The 13,130-nt window shown below is 52.8% G+C and overlaps 1 protein-coding gene across 6 annotated transcripts in view; it reads right to left on the bottom strand.

The window, feature by feature from the left end:
- The window catches only part of CD82 (CD82 molecule), a 50,762-nt gene extending 37,786 nt beyond the window's left edge, over window positions 1-12,976 (bottom strand). For 2 of the 6 annotated variants that reach the window (XM_011356856.2, XM_023528696.1), the window contains exon 1: window positions 9,066-9,175. The gene's annotated coding sequence lies outside the window, so the exon portion shown is untranslated. Of the gene's footprint in view, window positions 1-8,306; window positions 8,415-9,065; window positions 9,176-12,840 lie in introns of those variants that run through there. The other 4 variants (XM_023528695.1, XM_011356857.2, XM_011356854.2 and 1 more) reach the window with 4 other exon arrangements.
- Window positions 12,977-13,130: the final 154 nt, after the last annotated feature.

Genomic DNA, 13,130 nt, shown 5'->3' with positions numbered 1-13,130 from the left:
TCTGTACAATGGGAATTGTCCCTACGCCAGGCCCTAAAGCAGGGCGGAAACCCAGGACCCCTGCCCTGGAGACCCTGGAGTCTCTGCCACCCTCACCTCCTCTCAACCCGCTTCCCTTGCTGGAGGGAGGGGCATGACCCGGAAAGGCAACATTTAGCCAAGATGGTGAGCGCTGCTGAGAGATGGGGAATGGGGGTGACTGGAGAGGCCTGGACAAGTCCCCTTCCCGCTCTGGGATAACAGTTCATTCCTACCTTACGGGGAGTTGTGAGGTTTGAGGAAAATGCTCTAGCACAATAAAGGGAAGCGTCGTGATTACCATCGCCGTGAGAGGTTCCTGGCCACGGTGAGTTGGGAGGAGTGGGGTGTACAGACAGACAGAAGACAGAAACGGGAAGGAAAGGTGCTTGGTGCTATAGGAAGGAGTCTGGCATGGGGTTCTGGGGACCAGGCATCGGGTTTCAAGAGTTTTCAGCATGGGCACCGGTGGCGACACCGCCCTGGTCTGAGCGTCAGGCAGGGCCTCAGGCCTGGTCCCCAGGCTGCACGGGATAAAGCAGCTCAGAGAAAGGCTCCTTCCCTATGGGGTGGGCCCAACATGCCGGACCTGGAGCCAAGAGCACAATAGCCTGGCGAACCTCTGGGTGTCCAGAGGGAAAGGGGACTGTTTGCTTTGCAGTAGGAAAATGGATATGCAAATGAATCCCTACTGGCAAAACTCCAGGCTCCTGGGAAGGGACACTCGGGGGATTTGGGTCACCTGGATTCCCACCCCTTCTCATCCAGCTATACCAGGAAGCCCTGCGTGATCCTGAGAACACAGGAGATATACAGATCCCCTTCCACAGATCTGGAATCCGAGGCTCAGAGAGGTACTGTGCCCGAGGTCACAGCTTGGAACTGGCACAGCAAGCTTGGAGCTGATTCTGTCCCTCTGCCCAATCCTAGCTAGAGCAGACAGAGTTCAGGCCTTAGACCAAGGCCCAGCCAGAGGCCCGATTCAAGGGGAATGGGCGGGTGGAGGTGGGAGGGGAGGGATCGGCATTTCCTGAGCGCCTGGAACCTACCAGATGTCAACAGTAGTTGTTTTGCACACTTTATCTCATATTTTTAGGAGAAGGAAGCCAGAAGTCCCAGAAGATAAGTGACTTGCTCAGGGTTACAAAGTATAAGAGTCACAGGTCTGAGACCATTGCTCATGGCTAGTGGAGGGATCAGCTTTCCCCAGCCCATGCAGACCCAGGGCTCTGAGCCCTGCTAGCCTGACAGACCCCAAGGGGGTCCCGGACCCACAGCAGCCACAGCCCCTGCTCTCATGGCCTCACTGGAGAGTTAACCAACCTGATTAGCCAGTTCATTCATTGGACAGACCTGAGACAGTTGAGTTGGCTTGGCCAGAGCACCAAGGCTTCCCTGAAGGAAGATGGTGGCTGGAGCTGGGCTTAGAAGAATGAGGAAGACTCAGTCAGGTCAGGAGGCAGGGGAGGAGGCAGGGGAGGGGGCAAGGGCACTCAGGCGAAACCACAGGGCCTGGGCTCCAAGGCCTGAGAGCCTGGAAAATCCTGTACTATGTATTTGGAAGGCAAGCGCAGTACCCAGGGAAAGCCAGGGGTTCAAGTGAGAGTGGGGAGCTGGGCTGGACCCCTCTTCCCCCCACCACTCAGGTCTCAAATGCCCAGGCCTGGGCAGCAGCAGGTAGCAGGGACAGCCCGGGCCACCTGATCTTCCCGGTTCCTGGCCCCGAGTGAGGACTTCAGGCCAGCCTCTCCTGGAGATTTGCGTCCCTCGCTCCCAAGACCCCCCAGCCCAACCGAGGCTGAAAACAACGAGAAGCCCAGAGTTCTTCCTCCTTACTTGGGAGGCAGGGTGGGGTGAGAGAACAGGCTCAGGGTGGGAAGCAAAGACCACACAGATTCAAGTCCTGGCTCCAGCACCTCCTTAGCTGTAGGACCCTGGGCATCTCACTCAAAGCCTCTGTCATCATCTGTAAAATGGGCTCGGTAATAATACCCTCGCTGCCTATTTCACAAGGTGCTGGGAGGCTTGCAGGACTAAGTATGTGAGAAAACGTCCACTGCTAAAAGCTATAAAGCATAAGGCATCATGATGAGAAATAGGACTCGGACGCCTCAAGCAGGGGAATGACTTGCCCAAGGTCACACAGCCCAGTGGCAGCAGGGCTCGATTTGAACTGGGTCTCCTGATGGCTAGGCCAGGGCCCTCCCACTGCAAGACCCTAAATCCCAGGGGAGCCTTGCCCCCTTTGCATGGGTGGTGAGTGGGGGGCCCAGGCCACCATCCCCACATCCCAGCTCCTTCTGTCCAGAACCCGTTGCCACTCCAGACCAGGGGACCCAGCCTTGGAGTCTGAGATTGAAAGTCGAGCTCTGCCCCTTTCAGCTGTGACCTTGTACAAGTTATTTCCGCTCCAGGACCCTTAGTTTCCTCATCTATAAAAGAGGGCTGATGATAACCTCTACTTGGGGCAGGGGGCTGGTGGGAAGATGACCTGACATTATGGCTGCAAAGTGCCCAGGACAGCGCCTGGCACACATTAGATGCTCAACAGATGAGGGTTCTCTCCTCTCCCTCTGCTGTGCCTGCCAGGCAGCTCCCAAGTTCAGCAGGAGAAAGTTTCCAGGCTCCCGGGAAACCTGCCCAGAACAGTAACTGGGAACATAAACTGGCTGGAGGACACTAGATCTTGGAAGAAGATCACGTTACTGAATGGCTAGAGGCGGGCAGAAGTAGGGCAAGACCCTGGCTCAGAGGCGGTGAGCAGGAAACCTGCCTTCCCGGCCCCCTCGCTCAGGGACTCCTGGGGGCAGGAACAATGTTCAAGGAAGGCACATCTGCTCCTGCACTAGACCTGCATGGGGGAAGCAGAGAGAGGTGACAGGGCCAGAGTTCTGGTTATCAATGCTCCTGCCAACTCTCAGGGCACCCTGGGACATGTCAGGTCGCCTGTCAGAGCCTCGGTTTTCCTGTCTATAAAATAGGGGTGGTGATAATCCTCTTATCCTCCTGTATATAAATATATACAAAGCACATACTGGAGACGGGTAATGAGGTGGGGGCAGGGAAAGGCGAATTCAGGCCTCACTCGAGCCTTTATCAAATTCACCACACAGCAGCCCCTGCCCCATTCCACTACTCCACTGGTCCTCCAAGTATGGTCCCCATTCCAGCAGCAGCAGCATCTCCTGGGAACATGTTAGAAATACACATTCCCAGGCTGCACCCCAGACCAACAGAATCAGAAACTCTGGAGGTACGATCCATGCTTTAACAACCCCTCCAAGAGATGAGCCTATGTCAGTTTGAGAAGCACTGTACCACTCCATGACCCACCTCCTACTCCAGAGAAACGTCCTCCCACAGACTCATCTCCCCACTTCCTGGCTCCCAGAAGGCTGCTGGGGGAGGAAGGAGTCACAATGGAGAGAGGTCATTAAATAGTAATGAGATCCCATAATTAGTTAATGACACCAGTGGCTCCAGGAGAGAGGGTCAAAAGTCAGTCAAAGAGAAAAAGCTCCCCTATATCTCTTTCTGTCTTTCACACACACGTGCATGCATGCATGCATGTGCGCGTGCGCGCACACACACCTCCCCGCCAAAGAGCCTGCCCCCTCCGTGCTTTGGTGGGTCTGCTAACTAGTACTGAGGGGCACAGTCTGTCCCTCCCACCAGGGGGGCTGGAGCTAAATGTGGGTGTACATTCTGGTGGGTATCAGGGAAGGCTTTTCCCTGAGAACATAGCCCTCAGGCCTTGAGTTTAAAGACCACCTCACTGGAAAGCCACTTCTAGGAATTTGCTCTGTGGAGAATTGAGCACAAAGTATATGTCTGGACAAAGTGGTCACTTTGTAGCAATGTGGATCCTAATGAATAATTCAAAACCACCTACATGTGCAATAGCAGGGGAACATTCCGCTGGGTCACAGTAGGTCCAGGTGGTGCCATGCGATGGAGCAGGGAAACATGCTGTGGAAGAATACCGAGTAACGTGGGAAAATCCTCCCTTACAACGTCTCCTGAACACGCGGCAGCACGGGAAGTGGTTCGTGTGGTGTGATCTCAGTCGTGTGTGTGTGCGTGTGTACCACACTGCTCACACCGCTTATCTCTGCACGGCAGTTTCCTCCTTCGCATCTGTTCTTTACCTTCCCAATTTTCCCACTAAAAAAACTATGTCTTCGATCATTAGAAAGTTATTTGTTTAAGTGCCCATTTGGTTCAGATGGAGATGAGGTTTTTTAAAATATTGACAGAAACATCTCTTTCCTACATCGGAATCAGTGGCTTGGGGCAACCCTGGCTACAAAGAAGACCTGGTCCCCTTAGGGAGTGTTCACGTTCCATGTGTTCCCGACAAGCATGATCAACAAAACAAGCATGACCAACGAGCGGAAGCTAAGGGAGGGTGGGTTTGCTTAAATTCTATACCATATTTTTAAAGAGATCTGTGCAGAGTGGAAAGGTAGTGAGCTCTCTAAGCCTTGAGGTATGTAAGCAAAGGCTGGATGTTGTCCAGACTGAGTAGACTCAATGAACTCTAGAGCCACTTAAAAGAGCATGATCCTGTTAATCTAGTCACAAGCACCCATCCTGGCCCTCAACTCTAATCCAGGAGCACTCGGATCTAGGCAGGGCTCACACAGTCTGATTAAGGACTAAGTTGACAAAGGCCTAAGGCCCTCCTGACCCCTGGAGCTCCAAGCGGCCCTGGAAATCTCCTTCGCTCCAGATCAGGGATCTGTCTTTGGAGAGGAGGACTCTGTCACTCCTCCAAAAGAGTAGCAGGAGCAGCCTTTGTTTATCATGATCATACTTATCCTCTGGCTTGTTTGGAGGGTGCATTCTGAGCTGAGCCCACCGCTCAGCATTTTACTTACAACCATTATCTCATTAAATTCTCAAGTAAGCCCATGAGAGAGGTACCATTATCATTCTCCATTTCACAGATAAGGAAACCAAGGCTCTGAGAGGTTGAGAAACTTGCCCAAAGATAAGCAGATAGTGTGGAAGAGCTGGCCCATACCTAGGTCTTGGAAGAAGCCCAAGCTGTAAGCACAACCCCAGTGTTCCCCTACAGGCAGCTTGCTGCCCTCCCCCCCACTCCAGGGGGGGATTTCTGATATGCACAAAGTTTGAGAAGCATGACACCATGCTATACAGTCTGCTAGCAAAAAAGGAACCCGCTGGACCCTGCCAGGACAGGGTTTGTGGCAGAGAGAAAGAAAATCAGAGAGGCTCTTAGAGAACCTCTAAATGTCCAGTGCCAGAGTAGATAACACATCCTCTCTGTCCCAGTTACATCTCTACTGCAGAGAGGTCAGAGGTTCAGAGAGGTCGTTGCCTAGGTGACCAACAGTGACCTAAAGCCTAACCGTTTACTCATCATGGAACCTCTTACAAATCACTCCTCCCCACTCCTGTTGAGTTTCTATTTCCTCTGTAGAGGAAGATGTTTCATCCAGTCCCATTGCAACAACATTCTAATATTCTATCTCTTAAGACAGTGGAATTACTGATTGTTATCATTATCGGCAACGACAAATGAACAATTACTGAGTGCTCACCGCATTTGAGATAGCATTCGAAGTGCCTTACATTTATGAGAGGAACATATATTTCCCTTTCCACTTGTTTCCATGACGAGGGACCTCTACGGAAGGAACACCTCTGGCCTTGCTCGCTCCTCCCCTTCACGCTCACTTCGTTGCCTGGACCAACAGTGGCTTATCTGATTGGTTCATCTGGAAGACAGGGCATGCTCAGCAGGGCCCAGCCTCAGGCAGAGCCAAGCTACCTGCAGGAAGTGTTCTCTCTGGACTGTGTTCTGCAGGGTGGCAGGCCCCTTTCCAACACCACCTGTGACCGGACAGATAACTCTGCTAGTGCCAGGGCAGATGGTTAGTAACTCTGGACTCCAGATCTAAAGCTACGTTCTCCAGCCGGCCTTCTCAGTAATGACGCCAATGTCTGGAGCTCCATCTTTGTCAACTGTTTTCTTTTCAGTTGGTTCTAAATGTAAAAGTAGAAAAAGGGTTCCCGCTAATCCTCAACATGTGTTAAGCTCCTTCAACTCTCACAGCTTCCCCCTAGCCCCTGAATGAGATATTCCTTTCCCTATTTTCAACATGAGGAAATTAAACCCACTGGTGTCACGGACTGTTGAAAAGCTTGTTGAAAAGCTTTCTAAACACCATGCAGCACCGAGGGTGTGTCCACCACAATGGAAGCTGGGCGACACCCCCATTTATAACAGACTGTGGTCTCCCAGGCTCTGGGGCTAGTGGCCATAGCCACTCCCTCCATAGACATACCCTCGGTCTTTTGAGGCTAGACAAATTGATAATTCACTTCAAACCAACACCCCACCCCCCTTTGAAAAAAACATGCTTTATTAACAACAACAAAAAGCTCAATGTGATCCCAAGTTCATCTAACACATTTGTGTTTAAATATGTATAGTAAGTTTTTCGATAGCTTTATTGTATAAATATGTTCTTTCTTAAGCATAAAATATAGGCTCACTACAGAAGATTCAGAAATTAGAGGAAAGTAAAAGAAAAATAAAGGTCTGCAATCTGATCTACATAATCCCGCTAGGATGTGGATATGTAAGCACATTCATCTACTTTCTGGTCTTGTGAAGTACAGTAAACGAAAGAGCTCTGCCATTCTGTGTCTGAAGTGTCTCCGTGGCAGCACTGGGACCTGCCCACCTACACTGGCTGCTCAGGGCAGGAGCCTAGGCCAGGCACCAGGAAGTCCTTTTACTGAACAAAACTCTGCAACTGCTCCCTGTGACATCACATGTGCCTTGCTTACAAATGCCAAATGTACCAAATGCAGGATAATAGTTATACTTTTGCAGCCCAACAAGGTTGTAACTTGCCTGAGGTCACATGGCAAGTAAAGGATGAGCTGGAATCAGAACCCAGGTCTCCTGATCCTCAGACTCAAGCTATTCACCAATCTCCCCTGCCCTCAGAGATTTAAATCCTGCTTCCTATTAATAATCGCAACACCACCAAAAACAGCTTGTACATGTACAGCACTTCTCTGTGCCAGGCACACTCACAAACGCTTCACATACATTCATTCATATCATTCTCAAACAATTCTACGAGGTAAGAACTATTATCTCCATTTCGGATGCTGAAACTGATGCACAGAGAGGTTAAGACACTTGCCTAAGGTCACACCCAGCAGGTAAATAGCAGAAGTGGGAATTATTCTCAGGCAGTTTGGTTCCAGAGTCCACGACATTGCCTGTGGTTCTTTCCTCACTCTCCAGGGCCAAGCCCAGCTGGACCCTAGGCAGGTTTCCAGGGCACTTGCTGCCTGAAGAGTAAGAAAACCAGCCTAGAGTACAACCTCCCTGGAAAAAGTCACAGCAGAGCCAGGATTTGAAGCCAGGCTTCCTAACGCCCAGCCTCCAGCACTGTCTACTTTTCTGCATCAGCTCTATGAGCCTAGGCCCAGAATTCTCAACAACTGCCACCCTGGATCACTCCTCAACAGATCAGGGAGTCAAGGGTGGGGCCCAAAGAAGGGGCAGAAGCCCCACTGCAGGGAAAGAAGCTGGAGGAAAGAGTGGAGGTGCTTCCCAGAGCTTCCTAGCTGGTGGTTTGGAAAGATAATGTCAGGGCCGGGCCTCCTGGGTAGCCCCTGCCCATTCCCCGAGCCCTGAGCCCGGGCCCTCACAGGGCAGTAGCACTTTCTGCAAATAACTGCTGACTTGAAGGTGCCTTTTCTGGCTGAGTCAGGGTTCACTAAGGGCCAGAGTGGCCCCTCACCAGGCTGGGGCTTGAGAAAGTCCAGCTGTTTCTCTCTCAGGACGGGGAAGGCAGGGCTCACCAGGAAAGCCGAAGCCTCGAGTGAAGCAATCCCAGGCTGGCAGACAATTTCCACCCGCCTGGACCCAGCTTCCAGGAGCCAGGAGGGCAGGACTGAAGGCAAGACAGGGGTATCGGACTCTGCTTCCTGGCTCCAACTTTGTCACAGAGGATCTGGCACCAAGCTGGGTCCTGCGGGGCCACCCCGAAGAGAATCACTTACATATTCATTTAACCATCGTTTCTTGAGTGTCTGCTGTGTGCCAGCCTTGAGCGAGGAGTCAAAGACACAGAAATGCACAGGGGAGTCCCTGCCTGGGAAGGTTCACGGAGACACTCCATGTGACACAAAACAGCAGCAAAGAGGGAAGTACTTGGTACAGACAAACATGGAGAGAGAGGAAGGAGGGAACGGAGGGGGTATGGAGAAAGTCTGCCACTGGCATTCAGACCTACCTCCCCCTCAGGAAGCTTAGAGTCACGGTGGGGAAATCCAGCTACCCCCACAAAGAGCCAGGGGTCACCACGGCCGGAAATGATTAGCATCTTGTGGCACGTACACACCTACGTTGGAGAGGCACAGAGGGCCCATGAAGAAGGCAGGTACTCTGGAGAATGTTCTGGAGGCCTGAAAAGCAGCCTGGTACAAGCTTTGAAGGACAGGCCAGAGGCAGCAAAGAACAACAGCTCACATTTATGGAGCAGTCACTGTAAGCTGGGGAGACAGTTGCTAAGCCTCACATGTACTTTTGTTTTATCTCGCGCCCCACAGAGAGGTAGTTATAATTATCATCCCAATTTTCAGATTCAGAAACTGAGGCTCAGAAAAGGTCACATAGCTAGGAATGGGCAGGGCCAAGGTTCCGGCTCCAAGTCCAACTCTTCACCACCATGCTACACCATGTCCCTATCTGCAGACCGGCAGAAGGGAGGGGAGGGTACTTCCGGTGGGAGGTAAGCAAAGGTGAGCAGGTGGGACCAAGTGCTGCATGTTTGAGAGGAATTGTCCACTTCCACTCTGCATGGAGAGCCTGTGTTGTATATGTGTGTGTGTGTGTGTGTGTGTGTGCACATACACCCATACACACACGGGTGTGCACTCACATGTGCCCTACTTTACAAATGACAGATCCTGGGTTACAGAACCCCTGCGAGCCAAGTGAAAAGGAGTCAGCAGAGCACGGAAGCGAAGACCAGAGAGGAAAAGGAACTTACGGAAGGTCCCACGGCCTGTAAACAGAAGAGCTGGAACTAACTTCAAGAAACTAGAATGCTGGCCTCTTCCCTCCCCTCAGCAGTTTCTCCATGTCTGCGCAGAGTGAATCAGCTGCTGACAGGAAAACCACGGTGTAGGGGAAGCCCCGAGAGTGAGTCAGGAACCAGCCCCCCGAGAGTGAGTCAGGAGCCAGCGGGCCCTCAGACACCAACCGGGCCCGTGGCTGGCCTCCCCCCTCACAGCAGCCACGTGAAGGGAAGAGGGAAGCAAGGCAGAGCACACCACTTATGTTTACCTTTGGGCTTCCCTCCTGGCTCTTCAGATCCAGGCTCAGAGGAGGGGAAGCGGGTAGGCAGGGCAGTTCCTGCTGAGATTAAACCAGCTCCCCACCCATGGCCCCACTCCGTTCCACAGAGGGGCCCAGGCTCTTCCCTCTCTCCTGCCTCTCCCAGAGCCAATTCCTGATGGTTGGATGCTCTTGACTAAATCATAACCTTCCTGTGGGGTGAAGGAAGTGGGTATAACAGTTTGGAGCAAGGGGTTAAGGCCGAGCCAAAATCAGGAGGTGCCAGCTGGCCCGAGACACTCCAAACCCAAAGGAATGCTCAGGCCTTGAGTCAGCGGAGCCCTGTGCCAGAAGGGGGCTGTCTGGTCCTCAGGGGGAACAGGAATTGGGTCTCAGGGTCAAGAGAGTGGAGTAGGTAGGGGTAAATGGGGAGGAGAAGCTTCCAAGCAGTGGCTTTAAAGTCTGAGGCCTCAAGAGAGAGGGGACTGCCCCACGTGGCAGAAACTTCAGAGGAGCCCCTGGGGAACCAAAATCCAACCCTGCGCATGGGAAATTTGTGCCCCCACTGGCTAACCTCTCACCCCAGCTCTCCCTAAGCTGGGGTTAGGAGGGAGTGAGCCGAAGGCGCTTCTTCCCACCCACCCTGCTCCCAAACTCACCACGGACTGGCTCAAGCTCTGCCACATGTTTCCCCATCATGGGCAAACACAGGGCTTCCTTGGGCGGCTCCCTCTCTATCACCCTGTAGCACTCATCACCCTCCCCAGTGCTCCGCACCCACCCAATCCACCACCTTCCTGAGCCCCTGCTACGTACCATGGTCTAGGCTGGGTGGGGGACAGAAAGAAACACAGGCCATACACTGGGACGCTCTCCATTCCCACACTGCCCTGGGTCCCCTCTCACCTTTCCGATAGTGCCTTTTCTTTACCCCAGCTGCAGATACCCCCAGACGCCCCCAGACGCCCCCAGGCCCTTCTTCCCTGTTACCTCTGCAATCGGTTCATTATCCATCCCTTGGCTACTGGGTCACCCACTCCAGCACATCTAGCAGACTGTCTGCCTTTCCTAAAGTGTCACTCTGACTGTGTCACTTCCCTGCTCAGAAACCTTCAGTGGCTCTCACTTTCTACAAATCAAATCCAAACATCTCACCTTGGCATTCAAGGCTCTCCACAAGTTAATCCAATCTACCATTCCCCCTTCACACTCCTGCATGGTCCCAACCCATCAGTTTCTTAAAAATTCCTTGAACACTCTAAGCTCCTTGGCTTTGCCTAGACATTTTCCTCTGCCCAAAACATTGTCTTCTGTTGTGTCTGCTGAAACCCTTCCAATCCTTAAAGTCCACCCAAAATTCCACCTCCTCCATGAAGCTTTCCTGAAGACCCCTCTAATCTTTTCTTCTTTTATCTCCTATCAGAGTCACTGGTAGCTTTGTCTTAGTTTCTTCCCAGACATTAAGCAACTAAGGATGGGATCAATGTGTCATCATTTGTCATTCCTCATGTGGGGTGGAGGGTGGTGGGGAGGACTTTCCAGTAGATGCTTACTAAGCACTGTTTGAAATGAAAATTTTCTCCCCTGACAGACACCATCTACTGACCCTCTCCCTCCCCACAATACCAAACTTTAATCTTAAGCCATTCGAATACTTGGAGAGGGGAGTCTGTGGCCCTAAGTTGATCTAAGCCCAACTACAACTTGGGAGTCCAGATGCCCCAATCTCGCCAACTCCAGGAATCTCCCTCGCCCTCTGCCCTGCTGTTTCCAGTGTCTCATTTCTTCTAAGTACACCCCACCTTTACAGACAAACACACATACTCTCCTCCACATAGTGCAGCCTTCAATCAGTCTGTCCCACAACACTTTCCAACTGGTTCCAAAGTGTAGGGCCCATCTTCCCAGGAGATGCAGGGAGCCAGCATGCAGCAATCCCAGTCTCCTTCAGTGCCCAACCTGATCAAACAGACGACAGGTGCCCACACTGCTCCTCACCTCCAGCCCAAGCCAAGCGTGCAATTTGAGAGCTGGATTCCAGCCACCAGAGCAGTACAGACCCATGAAATCTCATCTGGCCCTGAGCCCTGGGTGTGAGTTATCCTCTCCAGCAGGGGTCTGGTGAGTGAGGATGGGGAGCCCTCATTTTCAGCAACTCAAAACAAAGGCAGAGGCCAGGTCCTGTGTATCTCTGTATTCCCTTGAGCCATCTAATATACAGTAGGTGCTCAGTAAACATTTTTGCGTTTATTTAATTGGACGCCCACCGACCTCAAGCAATATTATGGAAAACTCAGCCACTCTGGTCCAGATGACACTCTGAACCAATCCCAAAATGGACAAAGTGATGTTAGTGGAAGTCGGCAATTTCTGGCTCTCATAAGGTCAGAAGGGGATGTAGCCAGCCTCTGACCTTCGAAAAACAGGCTCATTCCCAGGCAGGAAGCCAGCCCACCATCTGCCCATCACATCAGAGCAGCTGTCATGTAGTGAGGCCTCACTGGGTTCCTGGAGCCTTGCTAAGCACTGTATACACATTATTCCATCAATTCCTTACTACTGCCATTAGGTATTGTCATTATCCCCATTTTACAGATGAGGAAACTGAAGCTTGGAGAGGGAGTGGAATCCGAATTAGTTTGGTTCCAAAGCCCAAGCCCTTGACCACTGAACTAGGCTGCCCAGAAACCACAGTCCTGGCACAGAGCACCTGCCGCCACCAAGGACAGAAGCCTCCAGACCCAGGAAGTAATCCTGGGCATGCAGCAAGAGCCCCAGGCCCTGGGCTTGACTCTGGACCCAAAGTTAGGCGGGGTTTTCCCTTCTCTCCCCCACTCACCCGGATGCAAACTCGTCCCCTGCTTTCCGCCCCAGGCCTCCCAGGCTAACTCACCTGGAAAAGCCCTTGAGGCAGGACAAAAGCCCCGTTGAGTTTCCCACCCAAAGTTATAGTGCGTCTCAGAGTTGCCGGGAAGGGGAGACTGAAACCTCCCTGACCTGGGCTCCACTCCCCCTGGGTTTGTGGGTTCAAGCCCCATCCAAGTAACCAGTGTGACCTCTAAGGCAATTCGCTTCACACTCACAGGAACTTCCTTTTGCTCAGTGCCACTCTGCAGGCAGAGAAACTGCTGTCTGGGCAGCGCGATCTTAATACCTGTGGCTGAACTGCAGTCGGCTCTCACCTACCAGACCTCATCTTCCTGGGTTTTAGTGAGAAAGAGCAACGCGACTATGGAGTTCACCTGGTTCAGCCTCCTCCTTTTACTGGAACCGGAGAGGTCCAGAGCCGGTGGGGGGCCGGGCCGGGAGTCACACAGCTGGTGCATGGCGGAGCCGGGGAACTTTTGCTCCTTCTCATCCACCAGCTGCCTTCGTGGCCCGACCTGTCACTTGTTGCAAGAAAGCTGCCCAAGCATTCTCTGGAAACGGGGGCGAAAACTAGCTTTGCTACTGGTTGTCCAGCTGGCCTCCCCCTGACCCTTTCTCACCTGCTGGCTCTGCTTTTTGCTCTGCGCTGCAAGCTTGGAGTCTCCCGCTCGCGCCTCAGTCAGCTTTCGACTGCGCAGCGCTGGGCTCAGTCACTCCACGGTCCCCCTCCCGACGGTCCTCCGGGAAGGCAACGGCCTCGGCTAAGCCCCGCCCCAGCCTGAGGACACGCCCTAGACACGCCCCCCTGGCTTCAGGACTCGGTCCGCCAGCCCCGCCCCCAGGCGCTGCAAGAACACCGCCTACCAGCCGAGCCGGACAAGGCTCCGCCCACCACGGCCTCCCAACTCTC

This window comes from Pteropus vampyrus, unplaced genomic scaffold (assembly GCF_000151845.1).
Source record: "Pteropus vampyrus isolate Shadow unplaced genomic scaffold, Pvam_2.0 Scaffold31, whole genome shotgun sequence".
Taxonomy (NCBI): domain Eukaryota; kingdom Metazoa; phylum Chordata; class Mammalia; order Chiroptera; family Pteropodidae; genus Pteropus; species Pteropus vampyrus.
This window is presented reverse-complemented; position numbering and strand designations above follow the sequence as displayed.